The following is a 7,220-nucleotide window of genomic DNA, read 5'->3' on the forward strand; positions in this document are numbered from 1 at the left end:
TTTAGATAACACTGTATTCAGTTACATTTGCCACCTCAACCTTCAATCACTGTCTCAAGGTCTTCTTGTAAAGATAATCAAAGATGTTCTGTGAGTGCTAGCATTGCTAGTCACCTTGAAATAAGAAAACTTTTTTGTGTGGTTTCATTATTAGTAAATTCATTAGTTAATGAATTCCAAAAATTAGTAAGTAAAACACAGATTTTCTTGTGGGATTTCCAGAACAGTAGTCTCTGACTTTGCTGACTAATAACTGATTCTAAAGTAGTCCCATACTCACTTACATTTCATCCTGTCACTAGTTCTGTTGGGCTTCACTCCAATGTCAAAGCTTTTGACATTCTGCCCAAAACATTGTCACTTATCTACACACACACACCTTCATATCCCTTCCTCTCCTTCTTCTTTCATTTAAAAAAAAATTTCCATAAGCCCTTTTACTCCCTCAATTTCAGCTCACACTCAAGGACTTGATTTTGTCTGTATCATTCCTTTCATATGCACTCTATCTTCCTGTTCTCTTTCATAATACTATCTTACATAAAAGTTTCATTTGTCAGTTTATTTATCTGCATGTTAAACACTTCACAAACTTTTATTTAGACAGCTATGTTTTGCTTTTTACATTTGTTTTACAAATCTTAAAGAATTAGACAACTAAGCCTTTAATAAAATCTCTTCCCTTATATTGTATTTACTGTGTTTTCATAATGCTAATACCGTGAAGTGGAACAGGCACTACCAGACTTATGTCTAATGTGATGTAGTGGGAGTAGTGTCTCCTTACTCCAAAAAATTGATGGAATGACTCAGATCAATGTCCAAGCCAGGCTAGCAGAATCTGGATGCCAACTGAAAAAAAGTTGTGGCTTAATAATCAAATCCTTTGAGAACCTGTAGTTCCATTTGAATTACAATTACATTCAAAAGATTGGACTCATCTGAGCAAATGCAAATGTCTGAAATGTAGATATCTGAACTAGTTTTCTAGACTCTATAGTCACAACATTGTAATAAGCACTTTAGTGGTATGATTCCTCCGACCTTTTAGAAATGTATGAGATCAACTGAACCCTGCAGGCAGTTGGTTTCTCTGCTAGGAGTACAAAAGACTAGAAGTCTTTCCAGATGAGGCTACCTCTGATGCCCCTTAAGCAACTGTAAGGGGAATCCACAATGAATAGCCCAGAAGATGTCTGCAATAAAAAGGCCTTAAGTTGGCAGTATGAATACCACACAAAACTTTTCAGTCTGAACGTCACAGACATTGCAACATTATTTGAAATGGCTTTTAATAGTAACCGAAGTTTTTATTACAGTCGAAATTGAAGGTACTAGTCCTTCAAGCACTATGAATCTTTCTTTATTAGTGAAGGTGAGAATTTTTTAGTAATTAGGTTCCAGAAAATTTAAAAGAAAAAAACTGTTCTAACATATACATTTTGCATCTTAAAATTACCAACAGCACTTTCTAACACTTAAAAGGTACCTTTAGTAAATAGTCTTACACCACTTAGACCATTTAACCAGTCTTTGTCAACATTAATATAATAAGACATAAATGTAATAACCACATTTAATTTGATTAAAAAAAAAATAAGGGGGTAGCAGATCTGTAATGACTGAATTCTCACAGAATGCTGCATATTATAAGTGTTTTCGCCTTTCAAACCTGATCACGAGCAGAGCAGCATGATATGTTGCCACCTGGTGTAGAGGTGATGTAAAAATCCTTGGTGACTCCTGCGTGAGCAAAGGCTGCGTCACTGCAGAGGCACATCTCTGCGTGGCCCATGCCGGCAATGCCGTCAGTTACCTTGCTGCTGACTCACGTCTCGGGAAGAAATTGCTCCAGGAGAGTGTCCTTCAGCCCGCGGTGAAGCGGAGCAGACAAGCACAGGGACTGCAGACCTTGCCGGAGAATGGGGAGAGGAAGTGACCGCTGCAGGCAGGGGCTGAAAGCATTTAAACAAGAATGCAAATATACATGTTTACAGCTGTCAACAGCCAACATGTTGATCCTGCCATAAGATGCCGAAGAGATGCTAAAACATTTTGACTGCTATACAATCTATCAAGTAAATGGGCAGCTCTTGGAGGAAGTCTGTCTGCTGCACATTAACCATTTCAAAAGTTTCCTGTGCTTCATTTGCCAAAAGTTTCTGTGTTTTATGATGGAAAATAATCCAAAAAAAACTGCCTAGTGTTCCTTTGTGTAAAGAACCTCTTAAAAGTGGTAAAAGCAAGAACAGTGTGCAGATTTCTTAAAGATAGCAATAAACATCACAATTGTTATTTATAAAGATTGCACTTTCCTTAGGAACAGATCATTAATACAATCAAGCTTGGAAAACCTTTTACTTATTTTCAGCAAGAACTGTTTAATTGCTGCCAACTCCTACAAGAAATATATTTCTACCTTTCTGTAAAACCCTGTATGCTGCTGCAAGGAACTATTAAAAGGCCAGTATTCATTCTTCATATATGATTTTCAGTAGCTTATTTCAATGGGAAGTCCTAATGCTAGTCTTGGAAGAAAGCTGATGCTTTGCCTTTTACAGTCATTCAATAGTCTATAGCATGGTGGTGTTCTATTGCCCCTGCAGCTGAGTATGTCAGCACAAATGTGTTGTACATGTGCACCCTGTCACTGAAAGATCTCTAGGGATGTTGATCTTTTAATATCTTATGAGAAGAGATTTCACCTGTTCTCTACAGTTGAAAAGGAGAAAAAAACCACAAAAAAAAATCCCAGTGCTTTTTGGCAAAACTATTGAGAGATCTGTTTTGGTATCACACTTGAAAAAAAGAGAGAAGCTTGAAAAACAGGTGAATGCATAGTTACCTAAGGTATTGTAAGAGAAGCATATTTTTCTGTGTAACTGAAAATCTTTATCTTATATGTCAATAAGTAATTACAGCAGAAAAACCATCCTTGCTATTCATGAAAAATCTCTTCATAAATTCTGCCATGATAGGTTGTCACTGATGGGGAAAAGACTGACGACTGACTGATGTCCAAACGCTTATTTGAGTGAAAAACACTCAAATGCTCTGGGAGAAACTTTTAAATACATATGAACATGCTCACTAGGCCTTTCATATTTATAGGCTCTTCATTGTCTTGTGTCTCTCAAGATATACGTTGATACACCTGTTAAAAAAAAAAAAAGGAGAATGTATTTTCAGATAACATCAAACACAAGACTCGAGACTATTTTAATCTCTAAATACTGATTACAATTCCCATGGATATTTTTCTGAAAATTAATATATACTTGATATATGCACTAACCACTCTATAAGAGACAGCAAAGTCTGAAAAGTATTTTTGAAGAGGGGGATAATAGATAGAAGATAAAGAGCCCTTTAACACTGAGGTGTTCACTATTCACAAGGTAGGTTTGTTTCTACTATCAGCATTATCACAAGAAAAAATGTCAGTAATTTCCAAAATATCTGGAACAGCACTGCCACATTGCCCATATTCACTATGGTTACACATTATTTTTCATATAAAATAAGGATTTCAATTGGTATGAAATAGTGGTATTTTTAAAAATGTTTCTGCAGTCAGAACAAAAAATTTGTCTGGGCCAGCTGTTGTTTGTCTCTGCCCAGAGAAGGGTGAGATGGGTTCGCTTCCCGGGCTCCAAAGGACGAGGCTGGGCTCTCAGGTTCGGTCTTCAAGGTTGTTTATTATTTCTTATCTACAAAGTGATTCTGTTGCCCAGCCGGGGTCTGACCAGCAAGGCAGCCAAAGGCACTCTGACCGCCTACAGGGTGGTTGCGTCTTTTTATAACAAAGACTACGTAAACTATATTTATCTTTTGTGCCCAATACTTATCATTTTTATTACCAAGTGTACCTTTACTAAGAACCTATCAAAAATACCTACGTCACACAGGAAATGGAAGACATGAAGAAGGAAGAAGAGCCACGTGGCAGGCCCCAACTCCCTCCATCTTGTTTTTCCAACCCCCCTGTACCAAAATCTTAAAATCTGTGCTTTGACCTGTAATTGTGCTATTTCTATATCCTTTAAACACCAGTGATTCTTATATCCCCATATACAGGTGGTACATCTCTTGTAGGGTCAAAGTTGAGCCACCAGGTACTTTTAGCAACATCCCAAGGCTCCCGAGCTCCCAAAGGGTTCTCTTGGTAGCTCTGGACGTCAGGAGAGGTGCACCGAGTTCCCACAAAAATTCATTGTAAGGCTTGAAATGAGTCATCTGTCAACCATATATTTAATATTTCAGTTCATGTGGTGGAAAAGGAATGTTCCTGGACCACCCAATCACAATGGTCCTACTGCACAAGGCAGTAGCCATAATGTGGCAGTCCTTTGAATGTAAAGCCCCAAAAGATGTAGCTTAGTGCCTTCTGCCTGGCTCTCTGCCTGCAGACACTCAACAGCTCTCTTTGAGACACCTGGAGCCATGGACCACAAGAGAGATGAGGTGAGACCACACTGCACGAAGCACAGATCTACCTAGAAGCCAGGGCTGCATCTAGCACTCCACGTGAGAGGAGACAGATCTTGTTCACACAGCAAACATAAATAGATAATCTGGTAAAGTCAAACAATAAGCACTCTGGTATCCACTCTTAAGTTATAACAAAATGTCATGATACATACAGGGGGGAAATAGAAAACACTGGAAATGTGTTTCAGCAACCTATAGAACTACAGAAAACACTAAAAATTCATCATTGTTTCATATAAACTGGATTGTGTTTATTTTAAACTTTGAATTCCTCAAAAACTGTTTCCAGGAAAGAAAAGGTGACTTTTTGACATTAGATGTGTTAATGCCATTAAATCAGTTCAAACTCCTGCCTCCCTTCTGTTTCCTTCAAAAGCTCAGAATAGCACCTGCTTCAAAACTAATTCTTAATCTGTGCAGACAAGCATACTTTTCCTGACTTCAATGACTACTGCAGCATTTGCTTGGTTAGAGCAGCAGATGAACACATGTGGTCATAAAAGCATAGAAAACTCTCCTTCCTTCTGTGAAAATAATTGTACATTCTATTGTACAATAGAGTCCAACATGAAAGATGGAAGGTATTTTTAAAATACAATTCAAAATCAGAAAGTTTCAACAGAAGGTTTAATCAGATACACCATAAAATCCCCAGTGTGGGAATACGGTAATTATTGTCATTTCATTGGTTTCTAACTACCTACAATTATCCTTTTATACTAGTAATCAGCTTGATAGCATTTGATCTCCTTTGCTGTTTATCCATCTAATTACAAAGTAGCAGTAGATGTTTGCATCACAAAGACTGGTTTGAGTAACCATTGCAAACTCCTTCCCTTTCCAAATGTCTGCATTTTTCCAAAGATGTAAGACTGAAAGCTAAACACGTATTTAAAGGCTATCTTTCATGTGCCGCTGGTAGTCATGTATTTAAAAACTATTTTATGAAGACAGATTCATCATATTTTTTTACACTAGCAGCATACAAAACAAATTAACATGAAAAGCATGATAGAAACATATGTCATCTCTCCATTTTTATAAATAAACTTAAATAATTTGGTCTGAGACAGGAAATGTGCTGTAGTAGTTAGAAGGTTCAGAAGAGCTTGTCTGGATTCCTAGATTTAAGGTGGTCTTTGGAAGATATTCTCTCTCCCCTTAGCTGAGCGCAGCCTCCTAAAACACCAGATACACACAGAGGAGATCCTGTGACCAGACATCTTGCCACGGTTCATGGCTACAAATGCCACTGTGCCTCCTGCCCTTTGCTATGAAGGCCAACTCAGTCCAGTCACAAACAATATTATGTCTCATGAAGCTTATTTTAGAGTTGAGGGATGATTCAATCCTACAAGTTCATTGCTGTTAGGGGACAGCAATTCTACTCCACTTTGTCCAGAAATACTTTGGTTTTCTGGTTTATTGCAATATCCTCCCTCAGCTATGACCTTTTGGAAAAGCCAGCTGTGGCAAGGGAAAATAAGGTATGCTTTGCTTTGGTGTGGACATTGGTCACCAATATGTGATTACAACTGAATGACAGGTTCAAAAAGAGAATGGGACAAGGTCTGAGGCCAGTGCTCCTGCTGTCCTTACAAAATGCAGTTCCTTTTTACCCCAAATTTAACCTGAACTGGAACTGAAGATCCTATCATAGATACTTGCAACCAAGTTGATTTTTTAAAATATGCATTTCTGAAACCACACACTCCTTCATGCTTGCTAAAATCCATCTGAAAATTCAGCCCTTCCCTTATGCTTTTCTGGAAACTAACATGAACCAAAGTCATTGTAGGCCTTAATGAAACACAATGACTGCACAGTTAGTGACTCCTCAGGCTGGAATTTTTGCTCATCAAATCATGCTGATCTTATCAGATACTGCAGTTACAAACAACCCTCCATTGCCACTTTGTCTAAATGAGAACTTCAACAATGTTGAAGTAGGCTTCTACTGTGTGAAAAGGCTCACTTTAGGAGGTCTTAAATACCACTAAGAGAGGTGAAATTTTTTGGCGGTCCTTACTTGCTCAACAACGGCAAAATATTCTGGAACAAGGTACATGTACTGCTGTGAACATTTATAAAGGGCAAAAAAGAAGTTAATAGTTTTGTGTCCATCTCCATATTTTATGCCCAACCCTATCTTTCTCATGTTATCAGACAAAATGTTGGTGCTATATAAGGCAAGATCTCATATTATACAGCTTGACCAGAAGGCTTGTGGCACTGGCATGCTCAGTGCCATGCTGCAGCCAGAGTTCAGCGCTGTAAATTTTGAAATAATACTGCATCATTTTCAGTGTCACAGCTTGCATTACAGAAGGATCAATTACGATGCTATCAAGTTAAAAGAACGCCAGAAGACGGAAGGACTCTCTACTCCTTGATGCCTGTTGTTAAAATCTTTAAAACCCGCTGTTGTATTTCTGTCCATTACAGCCCAGATATGCAGCAAGGAGAGTTATTTGCCTCAGGTGGGGTGTGTGGACACACAGCCCTGCCACGGGCTGTGGATTAGCTCCCGAATCCATCCCGCCTGTCTGCCCATGCAAAATTTTAGGGAAAGCCTGTCCTGGAGAGAAATGCTGGAAACTACAAGCCAGTGCTCCTTCTGCAGCATTATTGCACAAATTATTTAAAACCCCTGCTCGGCCACGGTTTATAGCTTCATTATTAGCATATACGGAAGCGCTTGAGAATGAAGGAGCTCCACCAAGGAACTC

Source organism: Fringilla coelebs, assembly GCF_963513975.1.
Source record: "Fringilla coelebs genome assembly, chromosome: Z".
NCBI classification, from domain to species: domain Eukaryota; kingdom Metazoa; phylum Chordata; class Aves; order Passeriformes; family Fringillidae; genus Fringilla; species Fringilla coelebs.